Source organism: Trichosurus vulpecula, chromosome X (assembly GCF_011100635.1).
Source record: "Trichosurus vulpecula isolate mTriVul1 chromosome X, mTriVul1.pri, whole genome shotgun sequence".
NCBI classification, from domain to species: domain Eukaryota; kingdom Metazoa; phylum Chordata; class Mammalia; order Diprotodontia; family Phalangeridae; genus Trichosurus; species Trichosurus vulpecula.
The window spans coordinates 60,315,372-60,335,249 of record NC_050582.1 but is presented as its reverse complement, the minus strand read 5'-3'; the positions used below and the strand labels follow the sequence as shown (position 1 = coordinate 60,335,249).

At 36.8% G+C, this 19,878-nt stretch overlaps 1 protein-coding gene across 2 annotated transcripts in view; it reads left to right on the top strand.

Annotated features, from left to right (window-relative positions):
- Positions 1 to 974: 974 nt before the first annotated feature.
- Positions 975 to 19,878, top strand: part of LOC118832655 (E3 ubiquitin-protein ligase DTX3L-like) — a 33,961-nt gene continuing 15,057 nt past the window's right edge. For both annotated transcript variants that reach the window (XR_005009227.1, XM_036739988.1), the window contains exon 1: positions 975 to 1,110. The gene's annotated coding sequence lies outside the window, so the exon portion shown is untranslated. The remainder of the gene's footprint in view (positions 1,111 to 19,878) is intronic.

The following is a 19,878-nucleotide window of genomic DNA, read 5'->3' as shown; positions in this document are numbered from 1 at the left end:
TTTTTCTATCACCTAGCTCTGTTGTTTCCTTCAACCAAATTTTCAGGTTTAACACTTTATTCTCTTCCATATTGTCTTCAATCCACTGACACTGGCCTTCTGGCTGTTCCCCCACCAAGACCCTCCATCTCTGGCTTCGGGCATTTTCTCTGACTGTCCTCCCTGCCTGGAATGCTCTCCCCTCTCATCTCTGCTTCTTGGCTTCCCTGGCTTCCTTCAAGTCCCAACTAAAATCCCATCTTTTACAGGAAGCTTTTCCCAACCCTTCTGAATTCTAATGTCTTCTCTCTGTTCATTATTTCTTACCTGTAGGTAGCTCGTTTATACATATTTGTTTGCTTATTATCTTCCCCCCTTAGATTGTGAGCTCTGAGGGCAGAGACTGTCTTTTTCCCCTTTTTCTATCCCCAGTGCTTAGCACAGTGTCTGGCATATAGTAGGCGCTTATTAAATGTTAATTGACTGACTGATCTTCATCCTTTTTTTCAATTTAAAAAAATCCTGGCAATTTGGTAGTCCTTTAAAAAGCAATTAGCTGTTTACTTTGCCGAGATATAATTTATTTCTTTTTTTATTTCCAGAATTTTTCTTTATGTTCAGTTGGGGATTTTTCTATTTGTTTCTTTTCCAGGTTTTTTCTTTTATTCATGAATATATTTGGAAAGATAAATTGTACATTAGGATTGCATTTCCTGAATCCTTAAAGTTTCTGTATGTTGGGTCATTTTATCAGTTTATTCGATGAGATGATCTTTTTTTTTCTGGTTTGTATTATGTCCTTTCTGTCTTCCAGCTCTGGCCCTGTGCGGGAGACAATGTTCAGCAAACATTGATTGACTGGCTGACTGATTTGTTCTGTGGGGGGGCTGCACACACACACCACCGCACCCACCCCCCCCCGCCCCTTCTCAAGACTCGCGTTCCATTGGCTGAATCAATCCCCACCTCCCGACGTGATGTCACAGGTCTCCTCCTTTCTGCGGCTTTCTCCAGGGCTGTGGTGTTGCGCATTATGTGAAAAGACGCTGCCAGCAGCACAAGCTCCATCCGACCCCCGGCGCGGACCCCAGGCCTGCCTGATCCCCCGTGGGAGTCCCATGTGTGGGAGAGGTAAGTAAGGGCCTGCATGGTGTCCCCTTTACTCCCACCCTTCCCTCCCCAGAACCCGGGGTGGGGGTGGGGGTGGGGCGGTGTAGATGTGCGGGCTGCCCACACTCTCAGACCTTCGTCCAGGGCCGTTTGGACATTACCCATGAATGTTCCCAAGCCTCTGTCCGGAGGGATGGAGGTCCTCCGGGAATGCATCCTGTGATCCCCCTCCCACCTTTGCGGCCCCACACAACGCGGATCCACCATGCCCTCCCCCTCTCTTCCTCCCCTGCCTCCCTCAGAGGAGCGCGGCCCAGAAGGTGGGATGGGTGGGTGGTGGTCGGGAAAGAAGAGCTGGTCTATAAAATACCTCTTATTTTTGTACCTTTATGTTTTCATTCATTCATTTATTATTATTCTGGCTTCCAAAAACGCCCGATCAAACAAACATTTCCATGTACGTCATAAGACAGAAAAAGGGGGTTGTTCATGCACCTGTTGATCTTTGTCATCTATAGTTCAGATTTTTTTTTAATATTTAATAAATTCAGTCCGCATTTTTCAAAGGTTCCAATGTTTCTTTCTGGCCTTCTGTTCTCATTTGTCTAGTTTTTTTTTTTTAAGATGTCTTAGTGACAGCCATTTTTTTTTCCTTTTCCCCATCTCTGTCTTCTCTACTTCCCACACCCCCCCCCACCTCATTAAAAAAGAAAGAAAATGATAGCCTTTGTAATAAATATGCATGGTCAAGCAACACAAATCTACATTTTGCCTGTGTCTGAAAATGTGTCTTATTCTGCATCTAGATTCCCTCACCTGTCAAGATGTGGGTCCCATGCTTCATCAGTCTTCTAGGATCTTAATTGGTGATTGCATTGATCAGAATTCTGAAGCCTTTCCAAGGGCAAAACCCACGTATTTAGGCTTGGATGCAGAGCTAATATAGCTCTGCGACACCAGCCTGGCATGGATACCTCCCCATCTTAAATACCTAAAAATGCACAAAAGGATGGTTTGTATATATGACATCTGACCGATTTAATTCAACTCAGAAGAGTAATTGTCTTATTTTACAGGTTTTTTTATTTATTTATTTTACAAGCATTTATTATCTCTTCCTCTCAGTGGCGCCCCCTTCCCGACAACAGCACCAACGACAATGACGAAACCAGCATAATAAATATGTATATTCTAGCAAAACCAATTCCCATCTCGAGCATGTCCAAATAGGCAGGTGTCACTGTGGATTTTCAGTCCATCACCTCTCTGGCAGGAGCTCAGTAGCATGATTCACTTACAGTCCTCTGGACTGCATTAATTACAGCTCTAAAAGCTTTTAAAATTTTTTTCTCTCTATAATGTTGTTTTCATTGTATAAGTTGTTCTAGTCCTACTCACTTCAATCTGGACCAGATCTTAAGAGTTCCTCCCATTTTCCCCTGACATGTCCATTTCTTATGGCACAAGAAAATTTTATGCTGCCATTACAGGCATAGACCACAATTTATTTAGTTATTTCACCATAGGTGGAAACCCTTTTTGTTTCCAGTTTGGGGCTACTTCAAAAAGCCCTCCTATAGATATTTTTGTATGTATGGGTCCTTTTCCTTTGCTCCCCATGTGGTCTAAGTCCAGTGGTGGTACAGATGGGACACATTTTAGTAACTTTTGGGGCACAATTATCACTTGCTTCCCAGTATGTCTAGACCAATTTGCATCTCTACTAGCAATTCTTTCTGGGTGCCTATTTTCCTGCAGCCTCTGCCATATTTGTCATTTTGTTAATTAATAGTAAACATTTATTAAGCGCCTACTATGTGCCATCCACTGTGCTAAGACACTGGGGATACACATACCAGAAAAAGAAAAAAGCCCCTCTCTAAAGGGGTTTAAATTCTAATGGAGGAAGATAATATACAAAAGAAAACTGGGAACTATGTGGGCGAGATGGGTGTGGGGGTGTGGGTTTGGTTTCATTTTCATTTTTGCAAGCCAGTCTGATGGCTGGTAGGTGGAACCACAAAGTTGCTTTGATATGCATTTCTCTGATTGTTAGTAACTTAGAGCATTTTTTTTTTGAGGGAGGAAGGCAGGGCAATTGGGGTTAAGTGACTTGCCCAAGGTCACACAGCTAGTAAGTGTGTCAAGTGTCTGAGGTTGGATTTGAACTCAAGTCCCCCCGCCTCCAGGGCTGGTGCTTTCCTCACTGAGACACCTAGCTGCCCCTTTTATATTTTTTTTTTAATTTTTAAACTTAGAGCATTTTATCATGTGGTTGCTGATTGCTGGGATTTCTTCCTTTGAAGCCTATCTCTTCACAGCTTTTGACCATTTATCTATTGGTGAATGGCTCCTAGTCTGATGAATTTGAAGCAATTCCATATATATGTGTGTGTGTGTATGTATATGCACATGTATATATGTATATATACATGCACATATATACATATATGTATATATAGATGACCATATATATGTATATGTATACACACATATATGTACACATATGTTACATTGAGACTTTAATAGACAAATTTACTCCAAATTTTCCCCCATTGACCTGTTTTCCTTCTAATTGTAATTGCACAAGATTTGTTTGTGCAAAAGTTTTTTTCAATTTCATACAACTGAAATTGTTTATTTTGTTCTCTATGATCATCTGTATACCTTGTTTGTTTACAACCTCTTTCCTTATCTGTAGATGTAAAAGGTAATATTTTTCCCTGGCTTCTCTAATTTCTCCATAACCTGTAAATGTGTGCTCTTGGCCATAGTGAATGACACCTCAGACTTTCTTTTTTAAATGCTACAGAATGTGAATGATGTTGCCACCAGGATAGGGCTGTATTTTAATGGGACAAAATGCATATAATCATTGATAGGAAAAATGGTGTTCCCCATTCCATTCCAGGATTAAAAATCTTGGAATTTCTCTAATGACAGTGGAGGACACTTACCTCAACTTCAGAATCCCTAGGGAGTTCCAGACCATAAATTCAAACCATGATGATATACACATTGCAGCATCAGATTTACCTAGTGGACAAAGTGAATCTAACACCCTGGTGAAAATTAGATGAAGTGAATGCCTCTATTGTACCATGTGTCTCTTTTGGTTTTAAGAATGATGTAGGGGCAGCTAGGTGGCGCAGTGAGTAGAGCACTGGCCCTGGAGTCAGGAGGACCTGAGTTCAAATCCTGCCTCAGACACTTGACACTTGTGCTAGCTGTGTGACCTTGGGCAAGTCACTTAACCCCAATTGCCCTGCCAAAAAGCAAAAAAAAAAAAAAAAGAATGATGTAGCCCCTTATTAAAGTTGAACTGTTTACATTCCTACATGGGAAGATGAGATTTGTAACTCTTGAGACCTTTCTCAGTTTTAGGGTAGTTGAAGGGAATATATAAGTGTGTGTGTGGGGGGGGGGAGTTGAATATGAAGGGATGATATCTAAAAAATAAAATTAAGGGGTGAGAGAGGAATATATTGGGAGGAGAAAGGGAGAGATAGAATGGGGTAGATTATCTCACATAAAAGAGGCAAGAAAAAGCTGTTATGATGTTAGGGAAGAAGGGGGAGGTGAAAAGGAATGAGTGAACCTTAACTCTCATCAGGTTTGGCTTGAGGAGGGAGTAGCATACACGCTCAGTTGGGTATCTTACCCTCCAGGAAAGAAAGGGGGAAGGACATAAGGGAGGGGATGATAGAAGGGAGGGCAGATTGGGGGAGGGGGTAGTCAGAAGCAAACACTTTTGAAAAGAGACAGGGTCAAAGGAGAAAATGAAATAAATGGGGGGCAGGATAGGATGGAGGGAAATATAGTTAGCCTTTCACAATATGACTACTATGGAAGTATTTTGCATAACAACACATGTATAAGCTATATTGAATTGCTTACCTTCTCAATGAGGGTGGGTGGGAAGGGAAGAAGGGAGAGAATTTGGAACTCAATGTTTTAAAAACAAATGTTAAAAATTGTTTTTACATGCAACTGGGAAATAAGATATAGAGGCAATGGGGTATAGAAATTTATCTTGCCCTACAAGCAAGTAAGGGGGAAGGGGATGGAGGGCATTGATAGAAGGGAGGGCAGACTGGGAAAAGGGGCAATCAGAATACATGCCATCTTGGAGTGGGGGGGGGAGTATAGAGATGGGGAGAAAATTTGTAACTCAAAATCTTGTGGAAACAAATGTTGAAAACTAAAAATAAATACATTTTTAAAAAGGGGCCATCAGACCTAAACCTCTCATCTTACAGAGGAGAAAACTTGGGCCCAGAGAGATCAAGTTACTTTTCTATCATATCCACATAAACTGATTATTTGGTTTTTTTTCTTTGCCAATGCTTACTATTTCTTCAAAATGTTTTTATTGTCTTATTTCTATGCCTTGAGTTTGTAGTAAAATATCAAATAGCAATAGTGATAATGGACATTCTTTTTTGATCCCTTATCTTATTGGAAAGGCTTCTGCCTATTCCCCATTAAAAATATGGCTTGCTCTAAGTTTCAGATATACTTCTTATCATTTTAAGGAAATCTCCATTTATTCATATGCTTTTTTTAACAGAAATTGGCATTGTATTTTATCAAAACCATTTTTCTGTATCTATTGAAATAGTCATAGGATTTTGTGAGTTTTGTTATTAATCTGGTCAATTATGTTTATAGTTTTTCTTATATTGAATTAGTCCTACATTCCTGGCATAAATGCAGCCTGATCATAACATATATTACTGTAGCCTCCATGCTAATATTTTATTGAAAGTTTTCTTATCAATAATCATCATCAAAATTGATCTATAACTTTCTTTCTCTTTTTGACTCCTGATATTTAGCTACCAGGACCATATTTGTGTCACAGAAGAGATTTTGTAGGACCTCATCTTTGCTTTTTTTTCTAAGTTTATGTAGTATTGGAATTAATTATTGCTTAAATGTTTGGGAGAAATCACTTTTTTCTGAATTAAAAAAAATTTAACTTTCTTTTTTTAATTTAAGTTCCAAATACACTCCCTCTTTCCATCCTCTCCCCTACTCATTGAGAAGACAAGCAATATGATATCCATGATACATAACATATTTCCATATTATACATGTCACAAAATAAGAAGCAAGAAAACTAAATAAAATGAAAAACATACTTCAATCTCCACTCACAATTGATCAGTTATCTCTCTGGAAGTGATTTAGAGCATTTTTTTCCTATACCTATTGGTAGTTTTGATTTCTTCTTCTGAATACTACTTGTTCATATTAGTTGGGAAATGGTTTGTATTTTTATCAGTTTGGCTCAGTTTCCTTATCCATAGATATGACAGGTAAATTTTTCCATGCTCCCCTAATTTGTCTAAATCATTTACCGATTTTGATGTTATCTTGGTATATGGTGTGAGATGTTGGTCTCTGCCTAGTTTCTACCAAACTGCTTTCCAGTTTTCCCAACAAATTTTTTCAGATACCGAGTTTTTGCCCCCAAAGCTTATATCTTTGGATAGCTGAAACACTAGATCACTATGGTCATTTACTACTATGTTTTGTGTACTTAATCTATTCAGCTGATCCACCACTCTATTTCCTAGCTATTACCAGATTGTTTTGATGATAACTACTTTGTAACATAGTTTGAAATTTGATACTGCTTGGCAGCCTTCCTTCACATTTTTTTTCATTGTTTTCCTTGGTATTCTTGACCTCTTATTCTTCCAAATGAATTTTGTTAATATTTTTTCTAGGTAAAATACTTCTTTGGTAGTTTGATTCATATGGGACTGAATAACTAAATAAATTTAGGTACAATTGCCATTTTTATTGTATTGGCTTGGCCTATGCATGAGCAATTAGTACTTCTCCAGTTGTTTAGATCTATCTTTATTTATGTGAAAAGTGTTTTGTAATTGTGTCCATATAGTTCATAGGTTTATCTTTCAGATAGACTCCCAAGTATTTTATATTGAGTTGTTATTTTAAATGTAACTTTTCTTTCTAGCTCTTCCTACTCACTGTTTTGGGGGGTGCAAAATATAGAAATAAAGGTGATTTATGTGGGTTAATTTTATATTCTAAAACCTTACTGAAGTTATTTCACTCTGAAATAATAATGGGGAAAGTGAGCATCCTTGCTTTGCTCCTGTCATTACAGAAAATGTTCTAGGGTATCTCTGTTGTATATGATACCTGCTTTTACTTTTAGATAGGTATTTTTAGGACATTTAAAAAAACTCTCTGGGGCAGCTAGGTGGCGCAGTCAGTAGAGCACCGGCCCTGGAGTCAGGAGGACCTGAGTTCAAATCCGGCCTCAGACACTTGACACATGTACTAGCTGTGTGACCTTGGGCAAGTCACTTAACCCCAACTGCCCTGCCAAAAAGCAAAAAAAAAAAAAAAAACTCTCTAAGCCCATACTTTCTATGGTTTTTAATATCAGTGGGCATTGCACTTTGTCAAAGACTTTTCCCAAAACTCTTGAGATAATTGTGTAGTTTTGTATGTTTTTGTTTTTAATATGATTACATTGATTTTTTTCTAAAGTTGAATCATCCTTGCTTTGCTGATATAAATCCAACTTAGTCATAATGAATAATTTCTTGGTTACGTTGCCATAGTTTTTGACAAGTTTTTATTTAAAATTTTTTGAATCAATATTCATTAACAGCATTTGTCTGTAGATGGCCTGTGTTTTGTTCTTTTCTAGTTTACATATTTGGGCCTATTTTTCTCATAAAAGGATTCTGATGTAGCGTGGTTTCTTTCTCAATTTGTGAGAATATGTATAGTTTGGGCACTAATTGTTCTTTGAAAGTTTCCTAGAACTCTCCTGGGAATCACTAAGGACCAGGAATTGTTCCCCCTCCCCACCTTTGGTATTTCCTTTAGAGCTAGCTTTATTTACTTTTCAGAGATTTGGTTATTTAAGATCTTTATTTGATCTTCTGATAAATGAGTATTAAATATTTTAAAGTATTCCTCTATTCCTTTTTTCTTCTGTTCTATTAGCATAAAAGTGTATAATAGGTTTTGATTAATCTTTTAATTTCTTATGATTTTGTTGTGAATTTTTCTAATTCTTTCCTAATTTGTTGATTTGATTTGATGCCAAAAAGTTAACTGATAAAGGTTTATTAATTTTTATTAAATTTGTTTAATTTTCTTTTTAAATTACTTTTTTATTTTTAGTTTACAACACTCAGGTCCTCATGTTTTTGAGTTCCAAATTTTCTCCCCTTACTTCTCCTCCCCCCTCACCCTGCAAGACAGCATGTAATCTGATATAGGTTCTACATATACCTTCAATGGAATGAATCATGAGAAAGAAGAAACAAAACCAAAAAAGAAGGAAAACAGAGAGGAAGCAAATAGTTTGCCTCAATCTGCATTCAGACTCTGTAATTCTTTCTCTCAATGTAGATAGCTTTTTCCATCATGAGTCTTTTGAAGCTGTCTTTGAACCTTGTATTGCTGAGAAGAGCCAAGTCTATCAAAGTTAGTCCTTACAGATACTGTGAGTCTATAATCATGTATAATGATCTTGTGGTTCTGCACCCCTCACTCAGCATCAGTTCATATAAGTCTTTCCAGGTTGTAATGAAGTCCATCTGCTCCTCATTTCTTACAACACAATAATATTCCATTACATTCATATACCACAACTTGTTTAGCCATTCCCCAATTGATGGACATTCCCTTGATTTCCAATTCTTTGCCACCACAAAAAGAGCTGCTATAAATATTAAATTCGTTTAATTTTCTTAGCTTTTTCAAAGAGCCATTATCATTTCTAAAGTTTTTTTTGTTTCTAATTTGTCTATTTCTCCTCTAGTTTTTAATATTTCCTCCTTTTTAATTTTGCTTATTTGTTGGCTTTTTAATTTTTTAAATGCGTATTCAGTTCATTAATCCTCTCTTTTTCTATTTTGGGAATTTATATTTATAGGGATATGGTTTTTTTTCCTCCTACAAGGACTGCTTTAGATGCATAGTAGAAATTTTCATGTTGTTTTAATCATTATCATTTTTTACAGATTTTTTTTTGTCTCTGATTTTTTTTAATCAACCAACTCATTGTTTAGGATTTCATGATTAAGTTTCCATTTCACTCTGTGCTTTTGTTTCTGCTTCCTAAACCAGCAACTGTTTTTATTGTGCAGAGTCTGTAAAGGATATATTAGCTATTTCTTCATTTTTACATTTATTTGCAGTATCTCTGTACCTTAACATTTGGTCAATTTTCATGGAAATTAAATATCGTCCTTAAAAATGTTTCAATTCTTTCACAGTCCCAATTAGAAGATGCTATAAGTCTTTTTGCTCTGGTTTCCCCAGCAATTTGTTCAGTTCCTTATTTTTCTTTTGTTTATAGAAAATCAGGAGAGGGACATTCAAGTATCCTGTCTCTATTGGGTCACTGTCTTTGTTTTCTAGTACCTCAGTTAATCTTTCCCTTATGAATTTGGATGTTAAGGCAATTAAGCATATAACTGTATCATTCATTTTGGTTTGTTGTTTATGGTTCCTTTCAGCAAAATATACTTTCCTTGTTCATACCTTTTTATTTTTTTTAATGCTTGTTTTTGTATTGGCCAACATCGTGGTTGACACTTTTGTATTTCTGGATTTATTTGATGCATAATACAAGTGTTTCCCATGACCCCATTTTATTCTGTGTATGACTTTGATTTTTAAATGTTGTTTCTTATTAGGCATAGATTTGGGAGTTTTGTTTTCTTATCAAATCTATCATTCTTAAGTTATGATTACCCCCCCACTTCTACTGTAAACACAAAATAATTTCTCTTCAACTCTTTTATTAATTTTTAAAGCTTAAAAAAATCTTGTTTTTAGCTTTTAAAAATTTGTTCTAAAGCCTTGCTTTATAGAAATCTCAGAACTTCTAGCTCTTCCTTTCCTGCCAGTTGTTTGGATTCCAAAGAATCCAGGACATCCCTAGTGCCCCCAGGACAAACTCATGAGACAGAAAGGGAGAGAATTTGGAACTCAGTTTAAAAAAAGAATGTTAAAATTCTTTTTACATGTAATTGGGGGGAAAATATTATTAAAAATATGAAAAAGTAGGGCAGGGGCTTAGACTATCAAATTAGCCATTAGTTTCCATTTCAGTCATATCATGCTTCTTCCAGAAGAAAATCAGGACCAGAAATCTCAGGCCCTGGAGATTTCATCTGCTTAGGTACTTGACAAATTTTAAGTTCCCTACATTGCCTCTTTCTTTCTCAGCTGTTAATCAGAATTGAAGCAAAACAAATAAACACACAAAAACAGAACTTTCAAAACCTCCATTCTTAAAGGGCTCAGAATTTCCACCTCTCCATTTCCTACTAGTTGCTCTGTTTGGTTTAGACTCAAGGAAGATACTGCTTACTCCAGGATGAGGAAAATTAATATTATGCTACATTATTTAATATCCAATATTGCCATAAAGGGTGATACCATAAGCAAATTAAGAGAGCATGGAATAGTTTATCTGTCAGATTTATAGATAAGGGAAAAATTTAAGACCAAAGAAGATACAGACACCATTGCAAAATATAAAATAGATAATTTTGATTATATAAAATCAGAAAGTTTTTCCACAAATGAAACCAATGCAATGAAAATTATAAGGAAGAAAGAAAAGTGAGGAAAAATTTTGCAACAAGTATCCCTGATAAAGGCCTCATTTCTCAAATACATAAAAAACTGAGTCAAATTTATAAAAATACAAGTCATTCTCCAATTGATAAATGGTCAAAGGATATGAACAGGCAGTTTTCAGACAAAGAAATCAAGGCTATCTTATATACATACATACATATTTACATATGTATTATATAATATATATATATCTCTTATAGTCATATGAAAAATGCTCTAAATCACTGTTGATCAGAGAAATACAAGTTAAAACAACTCTGAGGTATCACCTCACACATATTAGAGTGTTAATATGACAGAAAAGGAAAATGTTAGATGTTGGGGGGGATGTGGGAAAACTGGAACACTAATGCACTGTTTTGTTGGTGGAGTTACTGATCCACCCATTCTGGAGAGCAATTTGGAACTATGCCTGAAGGGCTATAAAAGTAGGCATACCCTTTGATCTAGCAATACCACTACTAGGTCTATATCTCAGAGACAACAATAAAAAAGAGAAAGTGACCTATTTGTACAAAAATACTTATAGCAGCTCTTTTTATGGTGGCTAAGAATTGGAAATCAAAGGGATGCCCATCAATTGGGGAATGGCTAAAAAGCTGTGGTGTATGATTGTAATGGAGTAGTATTGTTCTGTAAGAAATGTCAAGCAGGGTGATTTCAGAAAAACTTAGAAAGAATTACATGAACTGATGCATAGTGGAGTGAACAGAACCAGGAGAGTGTTGTACACAGTAACAGCAATGTTGTTCAATGAAGAATTGTAAATAACTTTGCTGTTCTCAGCAATACGGTGATCCAAGACAATCCCAAAGGACTAATGATGAGGCATACTATCCACCTCCACAGGAAGAATTGATATTAACTGAATACAGACTGAAACATGCTATTTTTCACTTTCTTTAATTTTTTTTCCTTTTATTCGAATCTTCTTGTACAAAATGACTAATATGGAAATGTTTTACATAATTGCACATGTATAACCTATATCTGCTTGCTTTCTGTCTAAGGAAGGGGGTAGGTGAGGGAGTGATAGAATTTGGAACTCAAAACTTTAAATGAAAATGTTTTAAAATTTTTTAAAAAGAAGTAAAAAAAAGAAAAGACAGGTACACAAAATAAGTATTTATGGCTCATACATAATTTCATCTTTAATATTTTACAAGATGGAGGGGAAAACATGGCCATCATTAACCAATTTTCATGGAAGGCCTATTCCTATAGCCTGGTAAATGGGAGTTTGGGAAATACTGTTCTACACAAAGAGAGGAAAAGAATGAAATTGAAACAAATTAAGACCATGTTAACCAATATTACTCTGTAATCCATCCTAATCCCCACTTTGTCAAACCCTCTAGCTGAAAAGACACGCTTTCTTGGTCTGAACTGTAGGTGTGGTTGAGCACTTGTTTGCTAACTTGAGATACTTGCTTTTATTTACAAATAAACAGGAACCAGATTGAGCTGGGCCACTGGGGGAGAGTGAGGGTGGGGAAATAATTTGGGTATGGAGAACCAGTATTTGCATGCTTCTGATTTTCTAGCCAAGATCACTGTAGACAGCTGATGCCCATCAAGCAATTATCATTTAATTGCCAGAGAGGGACATAATCAGCCATACCAGAAGGCCAATCCATTTTCCCCAGCTGCAGACTAATCCAATCAGCTCAGCATTATTCCAGTCTCCCAAAGAAGAAGTAATAGGTAGGAGCTGAGGTGACTCTTAACCCACTTCCATATTAAAATGTTTACCATTCTGAATTGTCTTACCTTTGCCAGGGAAGGTCCCAATGATGTACTGTCAGGTCAATCAGAAGGAAAACACACCGAGGTTTAAAAGACCCTGTGGGCCTTCACTTGCGGTCTTTGGTCAGTGAGAGAGGCCATTGATCCAATTTATTGGTTGTTGCTAGCTTAACTAATTGACTTAATCATGCTCTAGTCCAGAGGTTCCCAAAGTGGGCAATACCACCCACTGGAGGATGCTGAAACTGAAAGATCCAGGGGCTGGTAGTAGCCTCAGGTGCAATTAGGAGGCCTTGAATAAAATTAGGGGGCAATCCAGGGGGGTATTGAGTAATTTTTTTTTGAAAAGGAGGTGGTAGGCTAAATAAGTCTGGGAACCTCTGTGTCTAATCCCTGGCCTTTTGGCTGAGATGGCCAGCATGGGTAACAGTTTATGTGTTACTGTTAATAAAATGTTATCTTGCACTGGAGAAAACTGTCTAAGCAGGCTCTTCTTGCAATTTCACTCACTTCACCATGGTTTTGGGGGCTCATCCGGGGTTTTGGAGTGAAGGCCAGGTGCCCAGGCTCCTTAGCAGAACCCTTCCCTTCTTTGGGCCTTTGCATAATTTTCCACAAAGGGAGAGTTTTCTGCTACAGATTTGTGTCTATGAACCGACTCTTCCCCTGAAAACCAAAGATGTTCTCCAGGTAAGGAGGTAAGAACTCTGATGGGAATAATATTGTATTTTTTGTTATTGTTGTTTTGGGTTCTCTTTTTTTCCCCACTTAATAGTATTTTATTTTTTCCAATTACAGGTAAAGATAATTCTCAACATTCAGTTTTATAAGATTTCAAGTTCCAAATTTTTCTCCTTCCCTGCCCCCCTCCTTCCTAAGACAGCAAGTAATCTGATATAGGTTATACATGTACAATCGTATTAATCATATTTCCACATTAGTCATGTTGTGAAAAAAGAATCAGAACAAAAGGGAAAACTACTAGAATGAAAAAAAAAACAAAATAACAAAAAAAGAGAAAATAGTATGCTGTGATCTGCATTCAGAATCCATAGTTCTTTCTCTGGATGTGAATAGCATTTTCCCTCATGAGTCTTTTGAAATTGTCTTGGATCATTGTATTGCTGGAGAAGAGCTAAGTCTATCATAGTTGATCATCACATAATGTTGATGTTACTGTGTACAACTGTGTTTACTTTATTTAACTGATTCCTAATGTCTCATAGAGTCATTAGCTTCCACTTAAGCAATTCTAATTTTTAAGGAATATTTTTCGTCAGTTAGCTTTTGTACCTCCCTTTCCATTCAGCCAATTCTACATTTAAAGGAGTTGTTTTCCTCAGGAGACTTTGTTTTCCATTTGGACAATTGTATTTTTTAAGGAATTGTTTTCTCCAGTCAATTTTTGTCCTTTCTTTTCTACCCATTGACTGTCTGTCTTGAATACCTCTCATTTCCTTTCCCAATTTTTCTCCAACGTCTCTTTTTTATTTTTAAAATCGTCTTTGAGCTCTTTCAAGAAGGCTTTTTGGGCTTGAGATCAATTCATACTCCCCTTTGAGGTTTCGTATGAAGGCATTTAGACATTGTTGTCCTCTTCTGAGTTTCTGTTTGGTTCTTCCTGGTCACCATAGTAGTTTTCTATGCTTAGGACTTTTTTTCTGGGGGTTTTTTTGCTCATTTTTAAAAGTTGAGCTCTCCTCCTGGGGCACAGAGGACACTGTCCCAAGCTTCCCTGCTCACTGGCTTTCTGCTCCAGGGCCTGGGGTGCTGAAAGCTTGCCCACTGTGCTGGGGTGGCCTGGTCTAGTCATGCCTGTTGTTGCCTGGTTTCCAGGGCTGGCAATTTGCCTTCTGTGCTGTGGCTAAAAGCCTTCTGCTGGCCTGCTCAGATTCCATCTACACTGGACTCTGCTACTCTTTTACCCAAGTGAGACAGACCTTTCCTGAAGTCCTTCTAAGTTCTCTTGGGCTGGAAAATTGTTTCACTCTGTCTTTTTTTGAATTCTGTCACTCCAGAATTCTTTTAGAAGCTTGATTTAACTTTGTTTATGAGGGAAATTCAGTTTGCTCAGGCAGCTTCCTGGCTTCTTCTGTCATCATAGCTCCTTACCACACTCACTCACCCCTAGGAATAATATTGTATTAAAAGTCACCACTTTGTGTGTACATTTGGAAATAATTGGCAATGAAAACCTGAGTATATTCCCTGTGGACAATCCTTTGAAGGGAATTCTGTTCTCTTCAAGGAACATCTTCCCAAATAGGATTGAGAAGATAATCTATCATCCCCTTGAAGGAATTTTATAATTTGGTTTTTATGCAAATCCCACCCCCTAAATCAGGAGTAACCAGAGCATGCCACCCCCCCCCATTTTTGTCATTCTCCCAAAACTGAAGGATTGACAAAAGTCCTATCTTTCTAGCCAGGGTGTAGCATCATGTGTCACTATGTGTCACCACTATTGTAATAAAAGGGATTGTTATTTGTATGTGTATGTGTGAATGTAAAGCAAGCTGCTTTTTCCCCTCCTGGTCTGATCAGCCTGAGGGATGTGGTAATAGCAGCATGCTCATTTTTGTTCTCGTCAGTGGCACTTAGTGAGAATGCTTCTTGAACTCGTTTAGGGGGAGACAGAGACAGAGACAAAGAGACAGAGATGGTCTCCAGGTTTTATCCCTAATAGTTTCCTCTATTAACTTATAAACTGGGTCCCCAGACAAAATACTGAACGTTTTGGCAGCCACACCTACACTGGGTAAGTATGGCACTGTGAACTCAATTGTAGAAAGCAAGGCTCAATGGGGAATTCCGTGTCCTCCAAGGAGGTTTCATTTTGTATCAAAAGCACTGACATAACCCATGGGTTTCTCCTTGGCCATTAACTGACCCCCAGTTCTAGTGCTAAAAAACTGGCATCCAGTTTTTTGATATTTCAAATAGTCAGAGTGGGATTTCTGAACCCTGAACTTAGCAACAGAACTGTGTCAAGGTTGTTTAGCTAAGCTGTGTGGTCCCTCAGGAGGGTTTCCTGAAATGATTAAAACTTTAGCCAGGGCATTTTTGAAGACTGTCTCTACAAATATACCCCCACCCCTACCCCAGATTGCAAATAGGGCCAGTAAAAAATCTTTTTAACTTCTCCAACCAGAAGGAGAAGTAAATACCCAATAAGGAGAAGTAAAATACAGAAGTTGTTCCTGAAGCCTCAAACTAAAAGCTAGTGGGAAGACCTCACATTCTTTATCTTTGTGTGTGTGTCTCACAGATTTTCCTTGGTTTTATATGTGTGTGTGTGTGTGTGCTTATATTTATAATATATATTAATATGTTTATATATTTCATTGGTCATATTTATTTAATATATATAACATATATATGGGGAGAGAGAGAGAGCATCAAAATAATGCACCAAAGGAAACTCCTTTGGGGAGAAGCACCTCAAAGTATGGGATAAGGAAGAACTCCCAACTGAGGCAGGAATGACTCAGACACAAAAAATATCTGGTACTATCTGGTTTAAAGCAGAGAATAACATAGCTGGTTAATTGAATTATCATAAGCTGAAAGATTTAAATATAGTCTTAGCAGATAAAAACCAAAACAGACTATTGGTATTTGTAGAATGAATTAATTGACTGATCTTTAAATGGATTTAAATCATCTGATGGCATTTTTCCCCTTTAAGAAGCTGTTAGTTATCATGTAAGGGGTGATATAGGTTTTCTTTTTTCTTTTAATATTTTCTCTTTTCTCAACTGCATGTAAAAACAACTTTAACCTTTATATTTTTACAATTTTGAATTCCAAGTTGTTTGCTACCTTCCTTCACCTGACACATCATTGAGTAGGCAAGTAATTTGATAAAGGTTATATATATATATATGTGTGTGTGTGTGTGCAGTCATGTAAAACATATTTCCACATTAGTCATGTTATGAAAGAAAGCACAGACCAAAAAAACACAAAAAAATATAGTAAAAAAAAACAATATGCTTCAGTCTGCGTTCAGATTCCTCAGTTCTTTCTCTGCAGTTAAATAGCATTTCTTATCATAGGTTCTTCAGAATTTTCTTGGATTCCACATGCATGTGCCTTTTCTCTTGTAATAAACCCAGTTGCACAGCATGTTTTATGGTCTTGTGGTATTGTTTTGGGTTAACAGTAAATGATGCGGTACTGGGACACAAGACCAAGTTACTCAGACTGACCAGAGGCTTCAGACGCAAGGCTAGGTACCAGCATGGGGCCCTTTTGTGCCCTACCTATATCATATCTCTGGTTTGGAGAATTTCACTTCTGCACTCATATCTTAGACTCCTGTCTCTTTCGGTTGAGTTCTCTATCACAAGAGAAATCAGGTTGTCCATGGTTAAGGTGTGAAGGGTAAGGCCTTTTGCTTTTTGAAGAGTATTCCAGCTGAAGCAGATTTAAATGTCCAATCTTAATAATTTGGCTGGCTGATGATAATGGTAATTTTTGCTAGGACAGGGTTAGACTATTGCACTCTACATTTTGGTTGTTGCTAGCTAGAAGATTTGGCTGAAGAGGGCTCTTTCTCTGTTTCCAGGTATTGCTAGCCTGAGTGGCTGAGGAGGGATAGGTGGCCCGACCAAGGTACAGTCAAAGAGGGCTCTCGTGAGCCCTGGTATTTTTGATTAACTTACTGAAAAATAATGAATAGAATATATGAGTATGAATTAGGAATATAAAATGTTTGGCTTTTTTGTTGTTTTTGTCTGTGTGTGTGTGTTCCCCATGGGTAATAGAGTGTCCAAAGATGGCTTTATCCCTTCCCTCAAAGGGACTGCCATGGGCCAAATGATACAGCTATATGGCCCTGAAAACCTGAAGGTAGTTATCAAAAAGCTTAAAATACTCAGAATTCTAGACAAATGCACATTTTAAACTTAATTCCTAGATTTATAGCCTAGGCAAAGATGAAAACTTTCAGTGCTGTTAAGGGAGACCTCAGAATGGCAATTGCCCTCTGTATCAAAGAACAGAGAAAGTTATTCTTTCTTTCTCCCTCCCTCCTTTTCTGACTGCACTTACCAGGGGGACAGGAGAGAGGCAGAGGAGGAAAAACTCAGCAAAGCAAAAATTATTTGGGATATGGTTGATAAAGGAAGTGTCAAATCAGAATATGCAAGAAGTAAGACAGGTACAATTTTAAAAAGGTAATAATTTCTTAGACTACATATGATAAATATAATAATATAATATGTGATAAATAGCATGGCCCCTCTGGAGATAAATAGCAAGGCAGACAAGAAGTAACATTTTGTGCCTTTCTGTTTGTATTTTCTGCATCTACGTTTGTGTGTCTCTCAGAATTAGAAATTGTGTTCACAGAGCTTAGAAGGAAAAACTTTGCTGGTAAAGCTCTCTCTTTGGGTCTTGTTAGCTAATCTAGGTTTCTAGCAAGATTGTGTTTTCTCCCTTCACATTTATGAACTGTGGCCAAGTTCTTTCCACCACCTTCTACAGCTATACAGCTGGGAAAGTAAGGATTTAATAAGTCACATGCTAAAATTATAAAAGGAAATATTCAGTGGAATGAGTATAGTTTGGAATATGGTTGAAATGTAGGATTTGAGTAAAGGAAAGTTGGTTGTGTAGACTGAGTAATTGCTTTAGAAGATTTGGAAAGAGAAATAAGGGCTGGAGGGAAAATGTGGAAGATAGATAAGAAAGTTTGGGGATACATCCTGTCCCTGGACAGTTGCTCTGAGTGCCTTCATGCAAGCTTCAGAATGTTTAAGCATGTTAACAAGATTTAGTATGTTGACAGAAAAGGGTTGAAAAAGTTTTGGCTTTAAGAGGGAAGGTTGCGTGAAATTTCAGGTGCTTATCTTACTGGGAACTGTAGTAATAAACAGTTGCCATTTTATTTGGAAGTGTATAGAGAAACAGTTATGGAGAGCTAGGAGTAAATTTATAAGCAGTGTGTTCTTTTTGAGATTGTAGAACCCAGATTGGTCCTAAATTGAAATGTGCTCTTAAATGTGATCATTGGTAGATGAAAACTTAATATCACACTGCCACTTTTATGGTCTTTGGCAGTGGATTGGGTAAAAATAGTGGACTCATAAAATGAAATGCCTGGAATAACTAGCCCTTGTGGAAAATACAATAATACATAATTAAAATTATGAATTGAGATTCATTATCATTTGGAAAGTAGATACAGGTATAATTTAATTTATTCTAGTCTTAAGTGAAATGTGTGTCTTCTAATATGTTTATGATGCATTAGAATTTATTATATTTGACATTAAGACAAATGGGAAAAATGCATGGATTCAAAATTTTGTTAACTGGGTGACTTGAAGAAAGTTACTTGATGCCTGTTTACTTCAGTTTACTATTCTGTACAGGGATAATAACAGCACCTACTTCCTAGAATTGTTGTGAGAATCACAGGATTATAAAGCATTTAACAATGCCCGGCATAGGCAAGTATTATGTGAATGCTAACTATTACTATTATTTATTTAATTAGATGTAAGTGTTTCATAAATGGTGACTTTATACAGGTTTTAGATGTGATCAGCATATAGTGCCAATATTGATAAAATGATTTTCTATGTAAGGTAATTTGTAAATGCATGCAACTGAATTGAGGTCACCTGATTGTTAGTGGATTTGTTTCAAGTCTAAATACATATTATTGCTTATGGCATTGTTATGTTTCTAAATTTTCTTATATTATAAAATTGGTAACCTGTTGTATCAATTGTGTTATTAGAAGAACAATTTTTCATAACTTGGATGTCGTTAGAGTATGTACTGAACAACTAAAAGAAAGTAGAAAAATTGTTTGAAAACTGTTATGTTATTTTATTAGCCCTGCTTACCCCTGTTTTATAATGTTTTGTAACTGCAAGTTAGGAAACAGGAAATTTCCATCTTTGCCTGTAATTAAGAGGAAGTGACAGCTAAAACTATTTGGCTATCACTTCTCAAAGTTGTAAAATTGTTATTTGGGATTATTGTCGTAATGTTAAAACCTATCAAGTATTTACCTAGTTATCATAAAAGGGAAATTTGGTAATTGATTACTGTGTGAGAAATGGTGCAAAGAAAAGACCTTGTAGACTACTCTTATATTGTAAACTTGCCATGCTCCTGTAAACCATCTGTGTGGGCAAGGTCATCAACTCTGGGAAAAGAGCTTATTATGGGTTATGGAGTTCATAAAGAATGATATTGGCTTACTGAGAATTTACAAGTCTGTGTATAATATAGAAATGATTTCTAGTGATTGATCCTTACACTAGCATGTGTGTAAGCTCAAGAAGAAAAGAAAAAAGAAAAACAAGTGAAGAATTTTAAGTGAAACTTGTCATGAATGTGTGAGTCCTGGTAAACTTTTATTGCTTATGGCAA